At 39.0% G+C, this 25,610-nt stretch overlaps 1 protein-coding gene across 1 annotated transcript in view; it reads right to left on the bottom strand.

The window, feature by feature from the left end:
• The window catches only part of trpc5a (transient receptor potential cation channel, subfamily C, member 5a), an 84,153-nt gene extending 73,049 nt beyond the window's left edge, over positions 1-11,104 (bottom strand). The window contains exon 1 of the mRNA XM_063011290.1: positions 11,043-11,104. The gene's annotated coding sequence lies outside the window, so the exon portion shown is untranslated. The remainder of the gene's footprint in view (positions 1-11,042) is intronic.
• Positions 11,105-25,610: the final 14,506 nt, after the last annotated feature.

The following is a 25,610-nucleotide window of genomic DNA, read 5'->3' as shown; positions in this document are numbered from 1 at the left end:
CCTGATCTATATGATAATTTTTTTTCCTTTTTTACCACCATTAAAGTATGTGTTGATTGCTTTTCTGCTTAGCCAGTGAGCTGGTGAATGCAGATGAATGTACAGCAGCCTGTTTTGCAACTAAAGGACATAGAGACCTGGTTCTGGTAACTTATCTAATCATATTTACTGCTTTTCAGTGGATCACTAAATAATTTGCTTTGATATCCTGCCATAACCAGTGCAACAATATCTCCACAATGAACATTAATGGTGTTTAGTTTTTATATAGGAAAGTACAATTACTTTTCCTCTGTGAACTACACAGCCTACACAGATAGATGATTAACAGAAAAACAAAACAGCAATCTCCAATAAATTCATAGTCATAAGTCATGGGCTTGGAAAATGTGTGGGTTGAACAATATATAAAACCTGACACAGGTTAATGCTACTTACTCAATGCACTAGCGGTGTTAAGGACATAGTGTGCAGACGAGCAGTACTAAAAGCAGTGTGCATATGCCTGAAATGTGTGTGGGTAGAGCAATGCAGCTGTGTTTCAGCTATAGAAATTACTCATTTCATGGAAACAAACACCAAAGCCCTCAGTGGGCTGTTCAGGCCTCTGCCTGCGGCAATAAGCGCAGGTTCAAAACACAACTTTGTGAGAAGAGAGGAAAGGAGCAGCATGCATAATGTTTGCTTTTTGATACATAGTGAAGATGAGAGAGGAAGAATGAACCAGAGAGAGTGTGTGTGAAACTGTATCAACCCTATATATTTAATCATTCACCTCAAAATGCCAGCAAAACACGCTGTAGTTCATGCACTCACTGATTAACCTCTAGTCTCCTGGCAACTGGCAGAACATTTAGGATGTTAGATCTGCAGGATTCTATTTACATCTTCTTTTACCACTGACCAATGTAACAAGATGGTCTGCTCAAGATAAGATTGGTGATGCAAAGCATTTGGGTCCAACTATTCCTAAATAGTTTACTCAAATTATATTGTAATTAGACTTTCCTTACAATATCCAAATATTTTTTTGTGATTTTGGGTGTGTTCGAAAACCTAGTGAGCTCTCTACATAAACAGCATTTTAAGCCATTCTATGCGCACTCCCGAGAAGAAGGATGTTAGAATTCTTAGATACCTTAAAATGCTGCCTAGTAAGATACCTTAAATTCGACTGTTATTTTGACTGAATAATGAGGGAGCACCTGATTCTTCTTTAGCAGTAAAGGCAATCCCAGCATTCAGTGCGGCACAGCTTTTCTCACAAAAAAATACAAATATGGCGGATGAATGTAGAGCTTTCTTTATTTTCAAATGTATATAAATTGTCATTGATTTTTAATTTGTATAAACATGTGCAAGTGTAATTTATTTGCAAATTCGGGCTCATCAGTGCTAATTTAACCATTTTTGGTACACAGAGGAAGATATTAGCTGGCATGCTAATTGTTGTGCCACCTCATCCCATTGGTTTGAATGGCATGAGGCTAACTGTGTTAGCTTAGTAAGCAAAAACTGATGTAATTGCTGTCTAAGTAGCAAGTCTGAATGATCTGACTTATAAGTCAATGACTTATTAGAATCCACTCTACCTAGGCAGCTGCCTATGTAGGCAATAGACAGCAAGGTAGCTCACTAGGTTTTCAAACAGACCACAACTGCAGAATAGGCCAAGAAAGATTTAACTGATCAATGTGTTCTTATTAGGTACGCAGTAATATTTTGGCAGTGCCAAAAAACATTAAGCAGAAGTGCAGATAATAAAAAAGATATTATATATATATTTCCCACTTTATTGTCTTGTGGATTTGATATAGATATAATTGGATATAATTTTTTTCCCCCTTTTTCTCCCACTTTAGCACATCCAATTTCTGCCCGTGAATCATCCTCCTACTAATGCTGGTCCCTGCTCCTGATTGGGGAGGACAAGGCTGCTCCACGCCCCCTCCGACACGTGCACAGCAATTGAACATCTTATCACCTACACTTGACGAGTGCAGTGCAGTACAGCGCTGTGTACAGAGAGCCACACCCTCTACCGCACTCCTTTCCCATCTCCGTGCAGGCGCCACCAACCAGCCAGCAAAGGTCGTAATCACACTAGTCTGAGAGAGAGTCCCCATACGGCTTAATCCCGCCCCTTATCTGAACAACAGGCCAATCGTTGTTCATGTGGCCGCTCAGCCTCAGCCGGCAAGGCAGAGTCGAGATTCGATATGATGTATTCGAGATCTCAGCTCTGGTGAACAGCGTGTGTTTTACCGCTGCGCCACCTGAGCGGCGTAATTATTATTTTTGCTCAACAGTCTATGATGAATATAAAGAAAGTTTTTTTTATAATCAAAAACTAAAATATCTTATTCACTAAAGTGTTCAGACACAGCTTTAGTTAGAGCTGTGCATCCTCTAGGATATGTCTCTACAAGCTTTGCACACCTGGATTTAAGCAGTTTATCCCATTTTTCATTCTTCTTCTTTCACACTATCAAGCTTAATCAGATTAGATGTTGAGTGTGTGTTGTTTGGATGTATGCTTTGGGTCACTGTTGTGTTGAAAGATGAACTGTCACCACAGTTTTCTTCAAGACTGTTCCTGTTTTTGGTGGCATTCACCCGTTTCCATGTACCTGCTGCTGAGAAGCACACTAACAGCATGATGCCATATTTCACCATAGTGATAGTATTATCCAGGTAATGTGCAGTGCGAAAAACAGTGCCTCATCAGACCACATTATCTATTTCCTCATGTTGCCAGAGTCCTTCACATGCTTTAAGAATGCGGTCATGTAAATTTTACTTAACAGTGGCTTCTGTCTTGATACTCTGCCATAAAGGGCTGATTTAATTGATTCCTGCAGAGATGGTTGTTTTTAATCATTTCTAGAGTAATTGAAGCAAACAAAATGCACCTGCTTACAATTGGAAGTGCCACAGCAAAGAGCCTAAAGACATTTTGTGAATAAGAGATTTCAGTCTTTATTTATAGCTAAGTGTGGATTGAAGGATAAAAATGATAATTACTGTATATCTATTTAAAATGAAATCCACAACATAATCGTTCAGCAAATGTACCATTTCTTTCAGAAAATTGATGCAATGACAAATGCTTGAATGGTATTCTTATGATTATTTATTTATTTATTTATTTTTTGCATTAGAACAGCAAAACAGTCAAATATTATTACACACAGCCCTTCAGAAATGGATTGCACAAAACTGGCTCCATCAGCTTAATATTTAACGGCACACCCTTTGAAAACAATAAGTGAAATCAATCTCTTCCTGTAATCATGAATAAATGAGTGAATGACTTTCTTATACATCTCTACTAGAATTTTGTGCCTATCTTCTTTTACCAACTGCTTCAGGTCTTTTAAATTTAAAAAAGTGCCTTCTTCTCACTACTGTTTTTAGATCTCTCTCCACGGGTATTTAATGGGACTTAGATCAGGATTTATTGCTGGCCACTCTCTAGCACTTTGTCTATGTCTGGATGCTGAAAGACCCTTAACCTCCGATGGAGACCCAGCTTTCTAAAACCAGGCCCTACACTGTGCTTTAAAATTCTTTGGTAGTCTTCATATTTCATGAGGCCATACTAATTGTCAAGTCCATCCAGAGTCAGAGGCACCAAAGCAACCCCTCAACAAATTTTCTATATATTTAAAAAATATTTTTATATCTTATTTTTACATTACGTTAGATTCTATTTTATTGTATTTCCTTCTGCACTACAGGGACATGTTTGTGTGATGCTTGTGATGTTAGTAAATTGTTTCTGTAACACTACGATTCCCTTTGGGGATCAATAATGTAATCAATCAATCAATAAATCATCTGTGAACCTCCATGATGTTGGGCCGTAGGGACTGTGTTCTTTTCTTTCAAGGCCTCATTTCATTTTTTTGTGCGTTCTATAAAATGTTATTTAGGAGAACATTGGTTTACAGCACATGTCAAACTCAAGGTCCGCGGGCCAAATCCGGCTCGCCACGTCATTTTATGTGGCCAGCGAGAGCTTAAAAGACGTATGATTGTCTAAAAAAACCCTGTAAAATTGTACATAAACTGCATCTCCCACAATGCATGCCAATTTTGTGACCCGCAAAGTGACCGCATCCCACCACTAGATGGCAGTGTTTCCACATCAGCGTTTAACTGAGGCGGTTTTCCAACAAGTGACGTTGAGAAATATTTACAAATAATCCCAAAATGTACAAAAACAGAAAATTGAAGCAGAAGGAAGAGAATTTAATGAAATATGGGAAATTGAATACAAGTTTGTGCTTCAAGAAGAAAACCCGGTATGTCTCTTGTGTTATGAGGCCGTGTTTGTGAGTACAATATAAATGTAGATATACACTTATCAGCCATAACATTAAAACCACCTCCTTGTTTCTACACTCACTATCTATTTTATCAGCTCCACTAACCATATAGGAGCACTTTGTAGTTCTACAATTACAGACTGTAGTCCATCTGTTTCTCTACATACTTTTTTAGCCTGCTTTCACCCTGTTCTTCAATGGTCAGGACCCCCACAAGACCACCACAGAGCAGGTATTATTTAGGTGGTGAATGATTCTCAGCACTGCAGTGTTACTGACATGGTGGTGGTGTGTTAGTGTGTGTTGTGCTGGTATGAGTGGATCAGACACAGCAGCGCTGATGGAGTTTTTAAATACTGTGTCCACTCACTGTCCACTCTATTAGACATTTCTACCTAGTTGGTCCACCTTGTAGATGTAAAGTCAGAGACGATCGCTCATCTATTGCTGCTGTTTGAGTTGGTCATCCTCTAGACCTTCATCAGTGGTCACAGGACGCTGCCCATGGGGTGCTGTTGGCTGGATATTTTTGGTTGGTGGACTATTCTCAGTCCAGCAGTACACCCACTAACACACCACCACCATGTCAGTGTCACTGCAGTGCTGAGAATCATCCACCACCCAAATAATACCTGCTCTGTAGTGGTCCTGACCATTGAAGAACAGCATGAAAGGGGGCTAACAAAGCATGCAGAGATGCACAGATGGACTACAGTCAGTAATTGTAGAACTACAAAGTGCTTCTATATGGTAAGTGGAGCTGATAAAATGGAGTGTAGAAACAAGGAGGTGGATTTAATGTCATGGCAGATCAGTGTATAGTATAAATATATAGTATAAATTTGCCATTTTGACACCAAACACAGAATTTAGCCTCCAAGAAAAACAACAAATCGTCCAAGACTTAAAAGGCAGACTGCAATCACAGCAGAATACATTACATTAGCTTCTTTGAGGGTCACCATAATGCAGATGTGGCCCTCGGTGAAAATGAGTTTGACACCCCTGGTTTACAGGTATTGGTTCTACCTGTTTACACTTTTGAACACATATCTGCAAGCTGCAGGTCAGCTAGCTTTTGTTTGGATGTTGATTGAGGGTTTTATTTACCATATATAAAACAATGTGCTATTCTATAATTAATTTATGGGTAATTAACATTTGTTAATCACACTTTAATTAGAATTTTGTTTAATTAATACTTAGAATTTGTAATGTTTGTATACCACATAGAATTTTAGAGGGATGTAAAAGCTACACAGTACCCATGAGCAGCACCACTGCCAGCACTTTTTAAACACATGGTTTAAATAATCCGTCTGAGACTCAGATTAGGCAGTGACAGCTGTTTACTATAACACAGGGGAAATACAGTGCTATCTTTGTGTGGCATGCTTTTTTTCATTCTCTCTTTCTTTCTTTCTTTTTATGTCTTTCATGACCTCACATACAACCGTAACCTTAAAGTGCTGTTTACATAAAATCTGACTGCTGCATTTTTTTTACATGACTCACAGTGAGTGCTTAACATTAGTCAGGGCTTATGCTTCTTGAAGAGCAGCATCATTAGCCTCATCGCTCCTGCTGCAAGTCAAAATCACAGCTACATTACAAGGCCCAGATTAAAATTTAGGAGAATATTGCAGATGTTATATTTATATTGGTTTATAGACTCAATTCAAATATATAATCATAATAATTTATCAACAAAATGAAACAAAATGACTTTACCCACTAGCCAGCGCTGCAGCTCGGAAAATGGGATATGACAGCACACATTTCTTAGCAAAGAAATTCAAATGTGTCAAGTGTGTACACCAGAAATCATCAATTCATAAACACACCGTCTCGCTGGAACAGAGGACACTCAACAGTTGGAACAGTTGGATTCAAACAGCATCTGTATTATGGTTTGTGTCTGTCTAAAGTATACATCACTGCATTTTTCGGTCCTCCAAGCATTTGTCATCCCACACCACCAGACATCCTGTGGACATTTCTGGCCTCTGTAGCTAGCACAATCAGTAAAAGTGTCAGATACTGCTGCAAGAGGGCTATTTTTAATGTGCGCTATCAGCCAACACTTTTAATGGTAATGATCCAATTATCAAAATCACTTGTAGTGATAATTATGTGTTTTGGTTTTGCTCTGTTATTATAATTTCTCTCCCCTGGGATGCTTTAGTAATAAACAGCTACTGTGTTTAAAAGGTGTCAGTGAAATCAAATAAAAAGAACCTAGCATTATGTGATCATGGACATTTTTTGAGGCTTAAAAATGGTCCATTACTCAAGATGAAAAGTGGATTGTGTAATAATGACGTTGTGTAAATGAGATCAGTTATGAAAGTTGGCCTCATCTAGATGACAAATCCCTGGCATAAAAAAAGGCAGCATTTAAGCATGTCTGAAAAAAAAAAAAAAAAAAAAAAAAAAAAAAGGTATAAAGCAATCCTGATTTCACCCATGAGAAAAGTATTAAGTCCATAACTAACAATTATTTAGCTGCACACATGGGATTTAGCTGAACATTGAAATGCTTACAGAAATGTTGTACGTGTGCATTTCTCTATACTTATTTCACTTTCAATCTATCCCTTTTTCTTTTTCTTTTTTTATATATAAATAATGACATACACCAGTCAGCCATAACATTACAACCACCTTCTTCTTTCTACACACATTGTCCATGTTATTAGCTCCACTTACCATATAGAAGCACTTTGTAGTTCTACAATTACTGACTGTAGTCCATCTGTTTCTCTGCATGCTTTGTTAGCCTGCTTTCACCCTGTTCTTCAATGGTAACGACTCTCACAGGACCACTACAGAGCAGGTACTGGGTGTTGGGTCATTCTCAGCACTGTAGTGACACTGACATGGTGGTGGTGTGTTAGTGTGTGTTGTGCTGGTATGAGTGGATCAGACACAGCAGCGCTGATGGAGTTTTTAAACACCTCACTGTCCCTGCTGGACTGAGAATAGTCCACCAACCAAAAATATCCAGCCAACAGCGCCCCATGACCAGCTTCCTGTGACCACCGATGAAGGTCTATAAGATGACCAACTCAAACAGCAGCAATAGATGAGTGATCGTCTCTGACTTTACATCTACGAGGTGGACCAACCAGGTAGAAGTGTCTAATAGAGTGGACAGTGAGTGGACACGGTATTTAAAAACTCCAGCAGCGCTGCTGTGTCTGATCCACTCATACCAGCACAACACACACTAACACACCACCACCATGTCAGTGTCACTGCAGTGCTGAGAATGATCCAATAATACCTGAATCCTAAATAATACCTGCTCTGTGGTGGTGCTGACCACTGAAGAACAGGGTGAAAGCAGGCTAAAAAGGTATGTAAAGAAACAGATGGACTACAGTAATTGTAGAACTTCAAAGTGCTTCTTTTATTTTGAAAAAAGGAAAAAACTGAAAAAAAAACTTGCCATTATACTCGTTTATACATGTACAGTATTAATACATTTTCTTTTTGCATATGCCGGCTTTTATTTTTATTTATTTATTTTTTCAGCCATTATAACCCTGCAGCCAAATACATTAGGAGTGTTGCTCGATGGCCAACAGTGGCTGCCTGGTGAAGCTGGGATTTAAACGCTCAACCTTCCAATTAATAAGCCGAACCACTGAACTGCCACTGATAAATGTGTTTATAACTTAGACATCTTAACCTTACATCTTTCATCGTAATAATGTACAGTTTTGATCAACATTAGTGGCACCTTTGATTGTTCAGTATAAACAGTTAAATATCTTCAGAAGTAGTTGGACATGTACCATATTTGTATCATTAGATTATTTTAATATCATCTCCTTATGTATTTAACAGAAAGTTGACCTGTCAACATACTTGCAGTCATTTCCAAAATAAAATAAAGAAGAAACATGGTATAGGACATGGACAAGAATAAAGGCACCCTTCTCTAATACTTGGTTGAACAAGCTTTGCAACTGTGAGAGCCTCCAAACGTTTTTATGGCCATCTGTATGCTTCTTGCACTGTTCTGTTGGTAGTTTCTTTAACTCTTCCACTTCAGTTCTCTCAATGTTTCAAATATTTGCAAGGTTCCTTTTTCCCACTTGCAAAAATGTTCAACTGGATTGAGGTCAGTTATTGCTGGTAGTTTAAAACAGCCCTTTTAATCTTTCTTAACCAAGATTATGGACTTTTGAATGTTTGGGTCATTATCTTGTTGTAGTACCTGTTTTGTGTGACTCAAATTTGGCTCTAAAATGGTCTAATTTAATTGTTGCTGCAACACATTCAAGAACTCCAGTCCCAGAGGCTGCAAAGGAGCACCACAACATTATGGATCCTCCAGCGTATTTCACTGTGGGTAGGGTACACTTTTTACAGGGCTCATTTTGTTGTCTATAAACATAATGCTGGTATGCATTGCCAAAAAGCTCTAGATTGGTTTAATCTGTCAATAGAAAAAAAAATTTCAGAGGAATTGTGGTTTGCCTATGTAAGTTTTGGCAAAGTTCAGTCGCCTTGGCCTTTGTCCATGGAGCCCTGTTTTATTTAGGCTGTGGCAAATGATACAGGTTAAAACCATCAGTTTAGATGCCTCCAGATTAGTGTGAAGTGCATGGTTTCTTTGCCTTATTCAAAATGTCTCTTTGTAGTCATCAGTTTTCCTATATTCACCACATTCTTCAAACTGTTGAAGGTACCAAGGTCTTTGGAGATTGATTGGCTGATCTTGTCCTTTGTTATAAACTGAACTAAAGGGTGCCATTAATCGTGTCCTGGTATTGTTTTCAAATTTGGATCCTTTTTTTTGGCCAATATTTTTTCTTGCCAATTTTGTTACTTTTGTGTCTTTTCTGTATCAAACACATGAGTTTATATACAGTACATACAAGCAGTTTTATTAAACACTTAATGTACTTAATATTCAGATGTGCAAATAATGTTGTTTTGTTTATTTGTCTTATTGTAAAATGATGGATACAAGCATTTGACAGAAATCTTTTACTTTGTTAATTTACAAATTTTTTTAAACAATTTAAATAAACCAAAGTATATTTTTTATTTATTTAAGCAAGATACACTATTACCACGTCTGCCCATTGCAACTGTAACAAAACATAAAGTACGCACCATCTGTGCAATCACATTTCAACAACATTTACTTCTATTTTTTGGAAAAGTAACCATTTATTTTTGTCACTTCCATCTGCCCTACTGTTTGTCCTCATACTGCAAAATGCTCCCTAGTGTATCATGGCAATGCCAGTGTGTAGCATAAGATTTACTTATGTAACCTGACACGACATGTCAACAAAGAGTAAACTCTAGTTATCATCATAACAGCTGTGCACTCCTTTCTCTAAACAGAAAACGTTTAGTCATCGGCATATTTTTTGCAGTGGTTGATGGAGCAAAATTTATTTATTTATTTATTTTTTGCTGATCTTTATCAAATTCCCATTTTTTTCATCTTAATTATTGGTTTTGCCATTCAAATCAGGGTTTTTAATGTTTCAATAGAAGCTGACCACTAGTCCGCACAAGTCTTGTCCACAAATGACAAACATTAAACAACATCCATGTCTTGTGACATTCTAGCACAAATGCAGGGCAACTGCTTCGAACAGTTTTAAACTTATAAACCAAACAAAATCATCTCATCTGGGTCTTCTCTCTAAAACCACAGCCCAAAAACACATACATTTGAGCGTCATAGTTTTTATGCAAGTAGTATCTGTATTGATTGGTTAAATACTGCATACTTTCTCTTATCTCTATTTCTTTTTTCTCCTCATTTTTCATATGTTTTATGCTATGATTGGCTTCTGTGTAAAAAATTTTTTGCCAAATAACCCCAAATTCCCCCAAATTACCTGTAGGCCTACTTATCTATTGAACAGACGTAACATAGATCCTTATGAATTGTTAAATATTTCTGTAAAGTAAAATGAGTGTCAAGTGATCTTTTACTTAGCTTCATTTACACAGATGGACTGACCTAGCATAAAATTATTTTAATACAAGATTCATGCTGTACTGCCTATAGGGACTTCTTCAGGCAACATTAATTGATTAAATGCATTGCAAATAGCCAGAGAGGGGCCTCGTCTATCTCATGTCTGGCCATAAATTTGGCCCTCCAGGCTTTCTGGTGCCTGAAGAGTCTTTAGTGAGAGCTGCTATTAGATTTATTGTACACTTTTAATCACCTGTTGACAGCCACTGATGAGTGCAATCATTAATTATTGTTGTGTCCTTTGAAAAGGTTGCCTGCGTAAGAGGGGTCTTCTGTCCCAAAGACCCATAGAACAGTCCGGATTCAAGAAGTAAAAATACATAGCATATGCAAAGAATTGAGAGATTATGCTGAATATGGAATAACATCAGATGCGTTTTTTCTTTGGGTAACATGAACTCATTGTTGGCAATTTCCATCACCAGACTGCGTCTTAGCTGCTTGTATATTATACAATATATCTATCTTTACCAGTTCATTTTAGTTTTAACCATTGCCTTACTGAAACAAATACTGTGATGCAGTTTACAGGTTGCTGTCTGCTCTTTAAAAACAAACATTTATCTAATTGCTTATCTAACAAAATTACTAATTGGAGAATCTGCATTCAGATACTGCAGGTATCAAAACAAATCAACAGATTTTCCATTTTCTGATGTAGTAAACGTGGCACAATGCAAGGAATGTAAACTCACCTGCTGGCAGTTTCTTTACATGATTTCATTCTCAGCCAGATTTTATCAAGATGAGTTGGTTTCCAGGTACTTCAGCTCATCTGTTGCAAAAAAGAAACATGGGGGGGGGGGGGGGGGGGGGGGGGGTTCAAGCCCACCTCAGGGACTCCATTGCTCTATTGACGCTCTGTTGAGGTTTACCCGTCTGTGTAAAGATCTTCTCATTTCTCCCTGCAAATAAGGGGAACACACAGTGATGACTGGCAATAGAGAGTGCTCCATTCACCCCCACACCTTACCACCACTAAAGAGGGAAGAAACCAAAAATGGAGCCAAAAAAAACAAGGAAGAAAAAAATCCACCACAAATGGTTTAAAGAGGCAAAGTATCCTTCTTTAAAGAGGAGATTATTTTGCGCTAGTCTTGGCATTTTTCTTCGTTCCATTTTCTTCCATTTGCAAATGTTCATAGCCACCGTGTTTGGTGTCCGCTTGCCTCGGTTGTCATGGTTGCCAGATGGACTGTGTTCTCCATTGCTCTACCTCTGTCGCTCTCTTCCTCTCTCTTTCTCTTGCTCTGTATCTTTCTCTCCTTCTCTGCTGTTCTCCCTTCTGGCTCTTCACTTATTTTTTCGGGTTTTTTTCTTTTCTTTGCTTCACCCACTCCTCCTACTCTACTTCCCTCCCCTGTTTTCTCCCATCTCTCTTTCTCTCTCTCTCTTTTTGTCTGCCCCCTCCCTCTCTGCAGCATCTCTCGGTACCCCCTCTATGCCCAAACCCCCTCTCCTTTTCCACATCTAGTTGTTTTTTGCCCGTCTTGTAAGCTTGTCTTTTCCTTACTCTTTTTAAAGCCTTGTTGAATGTGACAGCAGCTGGTCATCATCTCAGCTGGCTTTCGAGCTGCATTAAAGACACCCTTGAGAACCTGCCTCCTCAATTCAGCACTGATTTTGTACCTTTCAGAGCCTTGTCAACTGGGTTGGAATTTAAATAATATGAGTGAGAGTCCCAGTCTTTGAGAGGCTGCTTGCTAAATTCAGACCTAATTTTTCAACATGATGCTCTCATGATGCCTTGTCAACAGGGTCAGTATGGGCATTATTATGGAATTTGTTTTCTAAGGGTGACAGTCTCTGCCTCTCTTTCTCTCTAGTCTCGGCAGGAATGGCGATTAGGTTGCAGGTGCATTTGCCAGCTATCAGCTCAGCCCTTCTGGAAAACAAGACAGGCGTGTTACATTCATTTGTTTATATGACCAGGCTGGAGATAAGGGCAGCTCGTTTTTATGCGCGTGTATGAGTGTGTGCAAATGCTGCTGTTGCTGCAGATGCTGCCACACATGCAAACAGAGCAGCAGTCCTGGGAGACGCCCACCTTTGAAAACACACGCACACACACACACACAAGAGAGAGAGAGATGATTAGCTGTCAGTTCATAACACTTCTCGACATAAACAACAGAAGCACATTGGCAAAATTATAGTTCCAGATTTTTATGCAAAAGCAATGCACGTATTGTGAATATCTTACCCAGCAGTAGAATGAATCTAATATTTTTTTTATTATGACACTAAATCAGCTAAAAGTGAAATCTGCTTTTTCTAAGCAGTTTATGCAAACCGTGTGGGGTCATTCTGAGGTTACAGTTTGGGCCATTAATAATGTCATGCAAGTCCACATCAGGTGCTTTTACAACAAAAAATGTATATAAAATAACAAATCCTGCAAGAGCATCTTAATATCAAGAGCTGATTAAGGAGTAGGATTACATTTTGCCTCAAGAACAGCTTTAAACCCTCTCCGAATGCTGTTATACAAGTCCTCTATGGTTTGTAGTTAGATAATAAAACATTCATGTAGGAGGGAATTATTTAACTTTTTATACAGCTTGCACTCTGTAAATGTTTAAAGCAGTTTAAATCTGACGATTGAAAAGAAGAAGCTATGAACAAAGCTTGATGTACATTTCTTGAATGCTTTAAGCAGTGTGTATGGGGGTGTTGGAATTGTAATTTAGGAAAATTGGAATATCCAGTAAAAGAGTGTTTGCACCATAGGGTGCACAATGTCTTGTTAAATGGCATTATATTTCTTTCCTGATAGACAAGCAATCATTGAATCTCGTAATTTTCACAAGATGACTATTCATTACTGCACTTAAAAGTTGGCAGCTGTGAATGTTAAAGGCATTATTTGGCTTTCGTTTAAACACATTAATTAATAAATGTGGGATTTTGATGTTTTGTTTTTGTCTGTTGTAAAGTCAGTAATAGTGACATCTATCAGTAAGATTTGGATTGTTTTTATCCCTTAAAAAGCTATCATTTATATACAAACAATAATTTCTAGTTTGTGTAATGAATGCATATGCAAACCAGACTGTTAGTTGCCTCGAGTTGCTTTGAAAGTGGATAAGAGTTTTTAAACACCTCACTGCCCCTGCTGGACTGAAAATAGTCCACCAACCAAAAATATATCCAGCCAACAGCGCCCCATGAGCAGCGTCCTGTGACCACTGATGCACTGATGAAGGTCTAGAAGATGACCAACTCAAACAGCAGCAATATATGAGCGATCGTCTTTGACTTTACATCTACAAGGTGGACCAACTAGGTAGGAGTGTCTAATAGAGTGGACAGTAAGTGGACACGGCATTTAAAAACTCCAGCAGCGCTGCTGTGTCTGATCCACTCATACCAGCACAACACTTACTAACACACCACCACCATGTCATTGTCACTGCAGTGCTGAGAATGATCCATCACCTAAATAATACCTGCTCTGTGGTGGTCCTGGGAGAGTCCTGACCATTGAGGAACAGCATGAAAGGGGGTTAACAAAGCATGCAGAGAAACAGATGGACTACAGTCAGTAATTGTAGAACTACAAATTGCTTCTATATGGTAAGTGGAGCTGATAAAATGGACAGTGAGTGTAGAAACAAGATGATGTTGTTATGGCTGATCAGTGTATTAATGTCAGAGGTCTTTTATAGCTTTCACTTTTTTTATAGCTTTAACAAATGTAGAACATTACTGTGGCTGCAAAGCCTCTAACAAAAAGGGGACAGTTGCAAATAAAAAGCAGTGGCCAAAATAACAAACTTAAAATACACAGAAATATCTGCATCCTGCAATGCAGGAAATGGATAAAACAAGGACAGTGCAGAACTATGAACTGGTTATTACAATATGACAGGCTGCTCCAGCTGTCTGCCGCAACTCAGAACCCTCAGAATCAGCTGGGACCGACAATGCACGAGCAGAACCCCAACCAAACCAATTACTGACATCAAGCCACCACTGGGGAAATCCTCTTTCACTGGGTGTTTCCATCAGGAGGCCCAAAACACTGCGACACTGTGGCGAGTTCTAAAAAACTTAGTATGCGGGCATTGCACACCAGTGGAAGACCGGAACGGACCAAGCAGCCCGGTATCAGTGTTTCAGGGAAAAGCAGATGAGTCAACAAAGAAACTGGATGGTGTGAGATAGAAAAATCATGATTATATAGAAAAACCTCCAATTAATGCTTACGAGGTGCAAAATGGCAAGGCACAATTTTTAATGTGGCACTCTGCCAAACTCATTCAGCAGCTACCACATTCCAATCAATACTTATTGAACAGTTTAAACGAAATAGTTTTTAAACATTCTGCTTAACATTTCCAATTAGTCATCATAGATATGAACAAATAGTCTAATGGGAGCACTCTGGGATCTATAAAGCACCAGTGCTGTGTTCTTCAGTGGGTCGTTATTTATTTTTCAAGAGGCTGTGAGCAATGGCATTCATAAACTATAGATTCTTTTCAGGTTTACTTCCACACTGACGGCTTTTCTGAAACTTCAAGGTGACTGTGTTACTTGGTGCTGACCTCTAAGGCTGACCTCAATTTTGATAAACAAAAAATTAAGTAATTAAAAAAGTAAATGTATATTTGATTATACTTAGAATCACCCATGTTAGTAGATAGTACATCCATGTTAATACTTAATAGAATTCAATATATACGTATATATTTACAAGTATGAAGTTTGTGCAAACCAAAGTCAAAATTTGTATGTGCATCCACAGTGCCAGCATTTGAAGGTTAAGGGCCTTAAATGGCAACTTGGCGCTTGTGGAGTTTAAACCAGCAACCTTCTGATCACTGTTTCAGTACCTTAACCACTAAGCCACTACTGAATTGGAATGTTTGCGTCATTAGCACACATTATATAGTCAGAAGTATGCGGACACCACTCTGATGATTAATATAGGTATTTCAGCCACAGCCTTTGTTATTTATTTTAAATAAACGTAGATATATAAAATAAATATTCAAATAAATGTAGATATATAAAGAAGAAACTCAAGTGGCCTCCCCTTTGACTTTAACCCAACTGAGCATCTTTGGAATGAACTGGAAATTTGGAATAAATTGATTGGAGGCTGTTATAGCTACAGGAACGAACAGCATCTTTCTTGTGTCAGCATTGGCTTCCTGAGACTACAATGGTTTTCTCCCTCCCCAAGAGGTTCAGCTACATGAAATTGTCCCTGGGTGTATATAAGTGACTACGTCAATGACTTAATAGGTGTGTGGTGCTCTTCAATGGATTGCCCTCATACAAGGTTTTCCTTGTTATACCAGACACACTCAAAATACTCTACAATATCTAAGAAAGCCTACTCTAGTCCACAGAAGAAGAAAAAACAACCCAAGACTATTACTATCTAAGCTACTAATAATATTCTGGCATCCACCAAATCCAAATTGTGCAGTTTCACTGCCAGATGATGAAGTGTATTGTAATACTCCAGAAAATACACTTCCACTGTCTCAGTGGTGGGGTGATTTATACTATTTCTGCAATGCTTGGCATTGTGCATGCTGATCTAAGATTTGTGTGGGACCACTCAACTATAGAAAAAAAAATAATAATAGTACTTGTGCAGAGGCAGTTTGGAACTCTTCAATGAGAGTTGCAAGAAGTGCTGTGGTTTAGTTCTGTGATCTAGTGGGGACTAGTGCTGACATGTTATTACAATCAGACCTTTACAGGGTTTAGTTAACAATAACAATACTAAATATACACTATTTACTTACAATAACAGTACTAAATCTTAAATGGAACAGTTCTAACATGGAATCATTTGCCAAAATGACTAGTTTAAAAGTTGGCATTCTCAGGGTGCAATGCTGAATGTCAGTGATCTCTTCAGTTCAGTCCAGTTTGCCAATTTTTATAGACATTTTTATAAATAGTAGTCTCTTAAGTAATGCAAGTTTTATGTTTTATATCCAAAGAACTGACAAAACCACAGCCGACTGGGCTGTCAGTTTAAACTTGTCAGTTTAAAAAATGCATCAAAGCTTTTTAAACATTTACTGCAGAAATATTTCATAGGATAAAAAAGACGTGAAAAAGTCAAGTGCATAGTAAGTAAACTCTTGATATGTTTTGATAAATAGGGTCATATAATAAAAGCTTAATGTGATACATAATTTGTAGCCTACACTACATCAGTGTACACCGATCAGACATAACATTATGACCACCTTCCTAATATTGCGTTGGTCCCCCTTTTGCTGCCAAAACAGCCCTGACCCGTTGAGGCATGGACTTTTGAAGACCCCAAGATGTTAGCAGCAGATCCTTTAACTCCTGTAAGTTGCGAGGTGGAGCCTCCATGGATTGGACTTGTCCAGTTTGTCCAGCACATCCCACAGATGCTTGATTGGATTGAGATCTGGGGAATTTGGAGGCCAAGTCAACACCTCAAACTCATTGTTGTGCTCCTCAAACCATTCCTGAACCACTTTGCTTTGTGGCAGGGTGCATTATCCTGCTGAAAGAGGCCACAGCCATCAGGGAATACTGTTTCAATGAAAAGGTGTACATGATCTGCAACAATGCTTAGGTAGGTGGTACATGTCAAAGTAACATCCACATGGATGGCAGGACCCAAGTTTTCCCAGCAGAACTTTGTCCAAAGCATCGCACTGCCTCTGCCGGCTTTCCTTCTTCCCATAGTGCATCCTGGTGCCATGTGATCTCCAGGTAAGCAACGCACACGCACCCGGCCATCCACGTCATGTAAAAGAAAACGTGATTCATCAGACCAGGCTACCTTCTTCCATTGCTCCGTGGTCCAGTTCCAAAGCTCATGTGCTCATTGTTGGTGCTTTCGGTGGTGGACAGGGGTCAGCATGGGCACCCTGAGTGGTCTGTGGCTATGCAGCCCCATATGCAACAAACTGTGATGCACTGTGTATTCTGACATCTTTCTATCAGAACCAGCATTAACTTCTTCAGCAATTTGAGCTACAGTAGCTCGCCTGTTGGATCGGACCACACGGGCCAGCCTTCACTCCCCACGTGCATCAATGAGCCTGTCGCCGGTTTACCACTGTTCCTTCTCTGGACCACTTTTGATAGATACTGACCACTGCAGACCAGGAACACCCCACAAGAGCTGCAGTTTTGGAGATGCTCTGACCCAGTTGTCTAGCCATCACAATTTGGCCCTTATCAAACTCACTCAAATCCTTACACTTGCCCATTTTTCCTGCTTCTAACACATCAACTTTGAAGATAAAATGTTCACTTGCTGCCTAATATACCCCACCCACAGGTGCCGTGATGAAGAGATAATCTGCGTTATTCACTTCACCTGTCAGTGGTCATAATGTTATGCTTCCATGACTTCTCTTGTTTAATTAATTTTTACCCTTATTCCTGTATGTTTTTTTTTTATTGTACTTATCTTGTTCACAAATTATTAAACTCTGGGTATGTTTTAATTGTGAGCATTTCTTTACTGTCACCAAATAGTTCTACAAACTAATTCAAAAAGAATTCACTACATTTAAGCAATTAAATTTTCTTCAGATATTAGGCAAATTATTAGTATTCAAATGTACAACCCCAAATCAGAAAAACTTGGGACAGTATGGAAAATGCAAATAAAAAAAAAATGCAGTGTTCCCTACATTTACTTTGACTTTTATTTGATTGCAAGACAGTTTGAACCCAATATATTTCATGTTTTATCTGCGCAACTTCATTTCATTTGTTAATATATCTCCATTCCTGCATTTCAGGCCAGCAACACATTTAAAAAAAAGATGGGATGGGGCAATTTAGGGCTAGTAATGAGGTGAAAAAACTAAACAATGATGTGATTCCAAACAGGTGATGTCAACAAGTGATTGCAATCATGGTTTGGTACAAAAGCAGCATCCAGGAAAGACTGAGTCTTGGATGAGCAAAGATGATCAGAGGATCTCCAGTTAGTCAACAAATGTGTGAGAAAATTATTGACATGTTTAAAAACAATGAACCTCAAAGAAAGATGGGAAGGGATTTGCATATTTCTCCCTCTACAGTGCATAATATCTTCAAACGATTCAAGGAATCTCGAGGAATTTTAGTGCGTAAAGGCCAAGGGCGCAAGCTTAAGCTGAACGCCTGTGATCTTCGATCCCTCAGATGGCACTGCATCAAAAACCGCCACTCAACAATAGCTGATATAACCACATGGGCAAGGAATTACTTTGACAAACCTTTGTCAAGCTCTACAATATGGAGTTACATGCACAAATGCCAAACTTTACCTATTTTTCATGCTGTCCCAACTTTTTCTGATTTGGGGTTGTATTTCATGTTATTGTATTTGCCTGTAGGACTGGTGCCCTATTTAATAAAGAGATTATTATTATTATTATTATTATTATTATTATTAATATATTATTGCTGTTTTTTTTTTTTTATGTAATTAGTAGTAGTTATTTAACTTTGCCTTTTATGGAAGTATAATATATACCTACCTAAATAAAAGATACTACAATAATGTTATTTCTCATAATACCACCAACCACCACTCTTCAGTTAGCACAAAACATTCTGCCATGAGTTAAAAGCTGCTAGAACAAGGACAACAAGATTTTATTTAAAACATTAAATAAATGTTCCCCTGTTAAATTTTATATAAAACAGAACTAAAAAATCATTGCACACAACCATAGGCTCACACAGTCACTATAAAACTCTTCAAGGACACAAAGGCTAAGGTCACAAGAAAATCTTGATTGGATTACATTGCTTTTACACTGTGTGAAAAGGAGGGGGAGATAGAAGACATAAGAAGTGCCCAGCAGTGATGGCGTGGGAATTGTTAAGGATCTGACACAGGTGGCATGCTGCGTCAATCGGCTTAGGCTGTCACAGGCACGTTGGGATGTGTTCCGCTCAGAGGAATTGTCATGACAAGAAATATTTAGTAGCTTCTGGCACAGAAACCTCAGATAGAGCAATTTAGACAAAGGAGTCCAGAACACCAGACAGAAAAATCTTAATGTAGGGCTAAATGTAAATGCTGATACAGAGACTGTAGAGTTGTTAAAGATGTCACCATTCTATAAACAAAGCATGCGTTAAATGAACCATGAACAACCTGTACAGAAATCTTAATCTATTATCTGGTAGTAATTAAGTCCCTGTTTTTTCGTTCTGATGTGTTTAGAAGCATAAAATACATTTTGTCCTGGGTAGTAAAAAACACATAGAAACACATATACACCGATCAGCCATAACATTAAAACCACCTTCTTGTTTCTACACTCACTGTCCATTTTATCAGCTCCAGTTGCCATATAGAAGCAATTTGTAGTTCTACAATTACTGACTGTAGTCCATCTGTTTCTCTGCATGCTTTGTTAGCCCCCTTTCATGCTGTTCTTCAATGGTCAGGACCACTACAGAGCAGGTATTATTTGGGTGGTGGGTCATTCTCATCATTGCAGTAACAGTGACATGGTGGTGGTGTATTAGTGGGTGTTGTGCTGGTATGAGTGGATAAGACACAGCAGTGCTGCTGGAGTTTTTAAACACCTCACTGTCACTGCTGACCTGAGAATAGTCCATCAACCAAAAATATCCAGCCAACAGCACCCCATGGGCAGCGTCCTGTGACCACTGATGAAGGTCTAGAAGATGACCAACTCAAACAGCAGCAATAGATGAGCGAGCGTCTCTGACTTTACATCTACAAGGTGAACCAACTAGGTAGGAGTGTCTAATAGAGTGGACAGTGAGTGGACATGGTATTTAAAAACTTCAGCAGCGCTGCTGTGTCTGATCCACTCATACCAGCTCAACACACACTAACACACCACCACCATGTCATTGTCACTGCAGTGCTGAGAATCATCCACCACCTAAATAATACCTGCTTTGTGGGGGTCCTGACCATTGAAGAACAGGGCGAAAGAAGGCTAAAAAAAGTAAGCAGAGAAACAGATAGACTACAGTCAGTAATTGTAGAACTACAAAGTGCTTCTATATGGTAAGTGCAGCTGATAAAATGGACAGTGAGTGTAGAAACAAGGAGGTGGTTTTAATGTTAAGGCTGATCGGTGTACATAACAAGTCTTTTGGGGGGCACTTCAATATAACAGGTATTTAATTGAAACAAAAAAAATATGTTTATGTTTTATTACCTTGATGTGTGCAATATGTTTTAAAAGGTCGATAAAGCCACAATGTAAGACTGGAAATTATCAAATAAAACATCTGTTTTGGAAGGTATTAAGACTGAGTATAAAGGAAGAATTAACAAAAGGCTTAGTTGTTTATGAGCATGGACGGGTCATGGCTAAGCATAAGCAAATAGTCAAACAGTTTAAGAACAACAGTTTTCAAAGTATGCTTGTAAGGAATTTTGCGATTTTACCATCTACAGTCCATAACTATATTACAAGATTAAAGCACATCAGAGAAATCTGTGTATGAGAACAACATACATAATTATACACACTACAAATAATGAAGGCTTTGTTCTCCAGGATAAAAAGGAAAGGGAATATCCTAATGCTTAGTAATGCAACAGTCAAAGGCCGACTTTGTTTTGGCATGGGGGTGTGTCAGTGCCATAACATGCACATCTGTAAAGACACCAATTATGCTGAGGACTATGAGGACTACATACTTACTTTGAAAAACATACAACCCCAAATCAGAAAAGGTTGGGACAGTATGGAAAATGCAAATAAAACAAAAAAGCAAAGTTTCTTACATTTACTTTGACTTTTATTTGATTGCAGACAGGATGAACGTGAGATATTTCATGTTTTATCAGCTCAACTTCATTTCATTTATTAATATACCTCCATTCCTGCATTTTAGACCTGCAACATATTCCAAAAAAAGTTGGGATGGGGGTAATTTAGGGCAAGTATTCAGATGAAAAAACTAAATAATGATGCAATTTTAAACAGGTGATGTCAACAGGTGATTGTAATCATGGTTTGGTACAAAAGCAGCATCCAAGAGTCTTTGATGAGAAAAGATGATCAGAGGATCTCCAATTTGTCAACAAATGTGTAAGAAAATGATTAAAATGTTTAAAAACAATGTACCTTAAAGAAAGATTGGAAGGGATTTGCATATTTCTCCTTCTACAGTGCATAATATCATTAAATGATTCAAGAAATGGGGAGAAATTTCAGTGTGTAAAGGCCAAGGGTGCAAGCTTAAGCTGAACGCGCATGATCTTCGATCCCTCAGACGGCACTGCATCAAGAACCGTCACTCAACAATAGCTGATATAACCACGTGGGCAAGGGATTACTTCGGCAAACCTTTGTCAAGCACTACAATACAGAGTTACATGCACAAATGCCACTTAAAACTTTACTGTGGAAAAAAGAAACCTTATGTTAACCATGTACAGAAGCGGCGTCGACTTCTCTGGGCTCAGAGGCAACTAGGATGGACCATCACACAGTGAAAACGTGAATTGTGGTCAGACGAATCAGCATTACAGGTATTTTTTGGAAAAAATGGACACTGTGCTCCGAACCAAAGACGAAAAGAACCATCCAGACTGTTATCAGCAACAAGTCCAAAAGCCAGGGTCTGTCAAGGTATGGGGCTGTGTCAGTGCCCTTGGCAAAGGTCATTTACACTTCTGTGATGGCAGCATTAATGCAGAAAAGTACATTGAGATCGTACAGTAACATATGCTGCCTTCAAGATGTCGTCTTTTCCAGGGACGTCCATGCATTTTTCAACAAGACAATGCAAAACCACATGCTGCACACATTACAAAGGCATAGCTGTGGAAGAAGAGGGAACAGGTACTGGACTGGCCTGCCTGCAGTCCTGACCTGTCCCCAATAGAGAATGTGTGGAGAATTTTGAAACAAAAAATGTGACGACAACCCCATGCCAAAATGTCTTTTAAGTGTGGTGAAAAGGAATGGCAACATTACAAAATGGTAAATGCTTTACTGTCCCAACTTTTTTTGGAATGTGTTGACCAGACAAAACATGAAATATCTCAGGTTCACCCTGTCTGCAATCAAATAAATGTCAAAGTAAATGTAAATGTAAAACTCTGTGTTTTTTATTATTTGCATTTTCCATGCTGTCCCAACTTTTTTCTGATTTGGGGTTGTATATTGCCATATTGAAGATGCCCATTGCAATACCAAGCCCTATTGTTAAACAGTGTTGTTCTGTAGTAAAATAGTAAAGGTGCTAGACTGGCTTGCCTACACTCCAGACTCATCTTCCACTGAACATGAGTGGTAGTACTGTATATTGGTGTATAGCATAATCCCTTCACTTTTTGTTCTTACTGTATTGTTGTCTATTTTTCCATGATCTTTATGTTTCATTCCAGCACTTCTACATCTTAATGCTGTACTGCTCATGTACTGACTGGAATGCAGCAACACACACCGAACAGAAAGCCAATCCATCAGAGCCACAGCCATCCCCCCACCAAGACACAACCAATTATGTTTGTATGTAGATACTTGACTGACTGATAGCACCACTGGGGATTTAAACCCTGAATCCCAGCAGTAGTGGGCTAGCCCAATTTACCACAGCACCACTCAAGTGGTAACATGTACTCATGTAATTTTTTATTTAATATACAACCTTAACCTTATGATTTAAATGTATTTTACTGGAAAAACCCATATGATAGACCAGAGGAGGACTTGTATACCTTCATTATTTTAAAGTTTCAGCAGGATAATATTGATGTCCTGTGATAACATTACATACTGGAAAGCAATCATAAATAATAAGTTTTAAACAATCCTACATGAAGAAGTTTTATTGTAGCACATTATCAGAAAACAGTTGGCAGGGTGTTGTATTATTAAGATGACCCTGAGTGATTATTTTGGTGTCATTTACTACTGTTACACTATCACCTTTTTAAAGAAATTTAATTCTCTGTATTAAATTAAAACTGTGTGAAGTGTTTTTTATTTTTATTTTATTTTTTGTTTTTTATATTAAACTGAATTGCCGCTCAGGTGGCGCAGCGGTAAAAACTCACGCTGGAACCAGAGCTGGGATCTGGAATACATGGTATCGAATCTCAGCTCTGCCTGCCAGCTAGGCTGAGCGGCCACATGAACAACGATTAACCTGTTGTTCAGATATGAGTGGGATTAAGCCGGATAGGGTCTCTCTCTCATAAGTAATGCAATTACGACCTCTGCTGGCTGAGAAGAGAAAAGAGTGCTCTCAAGGTGTGTCTCTCTGTACACAGTGCTGAGCTGCACTGCACTTGTCAAAGTGTAGGTGATAAGATGCATACGGCTGCTGCCCACGTGTTGGAGGGGAAGAGGAAGCATGATGCAATCGGGCAATTGGATGCGCTAAAAAGGGAGAAAAAGGGGAGAAAATTCATAAATAAAAATAAAAAATAAAATAAAACATATTAAACTGAATTAATCAGCCAGCCAGGGATCTACACAAACATGATTTGCTATGTCGGTGTGAGGGGTGGCCAAATCCCTGCAATGGATTGGTGCTCTGTCAAGGGTATCCCTGCCTCTCATCCAGTGAAACCAGACCCACCCTGACACTGACCAGTATAAAGAGGTTGATGAAAATAAATGAGGCAACGAATGCAATTAAGCTTTTTCTGTATTTCTGAATGAGGTTTATGCACTTTGTTGGTTGTAGTTAGCAAACTGTTTCATCTTTCTCAAGTTTGAGTGGTGACATCTTCTAAGCAAAGTTTAATTTTCTTCTGCAATTGTCCAGTAGGATTTAGATCAGTGTTCATAGCGAGTCACTTCAGAATAGTCTAATGTTTTGTTCTTATACATTTCTGGGTGCTTTTTAATGTGTTTTCATTTTTAAAAAATCATGACCAGTGACTAAGGCTTTCTATTACAGGCCCTAAAATGCCATGATACTCTTCTGACATCATTGTAGCCTGCACAAGACAGCCAGTGTCTGAGGAACCAAAACAACCCCAAAACATCACTTAGCCTCGCTCATATTTCACAGGCATAGTGGACTTTTCTTTGAACGCTTATTTTTAACCTGTAAACACAGAGTCCTTGCTCTTGCTTGTAGGGGTTGGACAATGAAACTGAAACGCCTGTCATTTTAGTGTGGGAGGTTTCATGGCTAAATTGGACCAGTCTGGTGGCCAATCTTCATTAATTGCACATTGCACCAGTAATAGCAGAGTGTGAAGGTTCAATTAGCAGGGTAAGAGCACAGTTTTGCTCAAAATATTGCAATGCACACAACATTATGGGTGACATACCAGAGTTCAAAAGAGGACAAATTGTTGGTGCACGTCTTGCTGGCGCATCTGTGACCAGGACAGCAAGTCTTTGTGATGTATCAAGAGCCACGGTATCCAGGGTAATGTCAGCATACCACCAAGAAGGACAAACCACATCCAACAGGATTAACTGTGGACGCAAGAGGAAGCTGTCTGAAAGGGATGTTCGGGTGCTAACCCGGATTGTATCCAAAAAACATAAAACCACGGCTGCCCAAATCACGGCAGAATTAAATGTGCACCTCAACTCTCCTGTTTCCACCAGAACTGTCCGTCGGGAGCTCCACAGGGTCAATATACACGGCCGGGCTGCTATAGCCAAACCTTTGGTCACTCATGCCAATGCCAAACGTCGGTTTCAATGGTGCAAGGAGCGCAAATCTTGGGCTGTGGACAATGTGAAACATGTATTGTTCTCTGATGAGTCCACCTTTACTGTTTTCCCCACATCCGGGAGAGTTACGGTGTGGAGAAGCCCCAAAGAAGCGTACCACCCAGACTGTTGCATGCCCAGAGTGAAGCATGGGGGTGGATCAGTGACGGTTTGGGCTGCCATATCATGGCATTCCCTTGGCCCAATACTTGTGCTAGATGGGTGCGTCACTGCCAAGGACTACTGAACCATTCTGGAGGACCATGTGCATCCAATGGTTCAAACATTGTATCCTGAAGGCGATGCCATGTATCAGGATGACAATGCACCAATACACACAGCAAGACTGGTGAAAGATTGGTTTGATGAACATGAAAGTGAAGTTGAACATCTCCCATGGCCTGCACAGTCACCAGATCTAAATATTATTGAGCCACTTTGGGGTGTTTTGGAGAAGCGAGTCAGGAAACGTTTTCCTCCACCAGCATCACGTAGTGACCTGGCCACTATCCTGCAAGAAGAATGGCTTAAAATCCCTCTGACCACTGTGCAGGACTTGTATATGTCATTTCCAAGACGAATTGACGCTGTATTGGCCGCAAAAGGAGGCCCTACACCATA

The sequence above is a fragment of the Trichomycterus rosablanca genome, chromosome 16 (genome assembly GCF_030014385.1).
Source record: "Trichomycterus rosablanca isolate fTriRos1 chromosome 16, fTriRos1.hap1, whole genome shotgun sequence".
NCBI lineage: Eukaryota > Metazoa > Chordata > Actinopteri > Siluriformes > Trichomycteridae > Trichomycterus > Trichomycterus rosablanca.
This window is presented reverse-complemented; position numbering and strand designations above follow the sequence as displayed.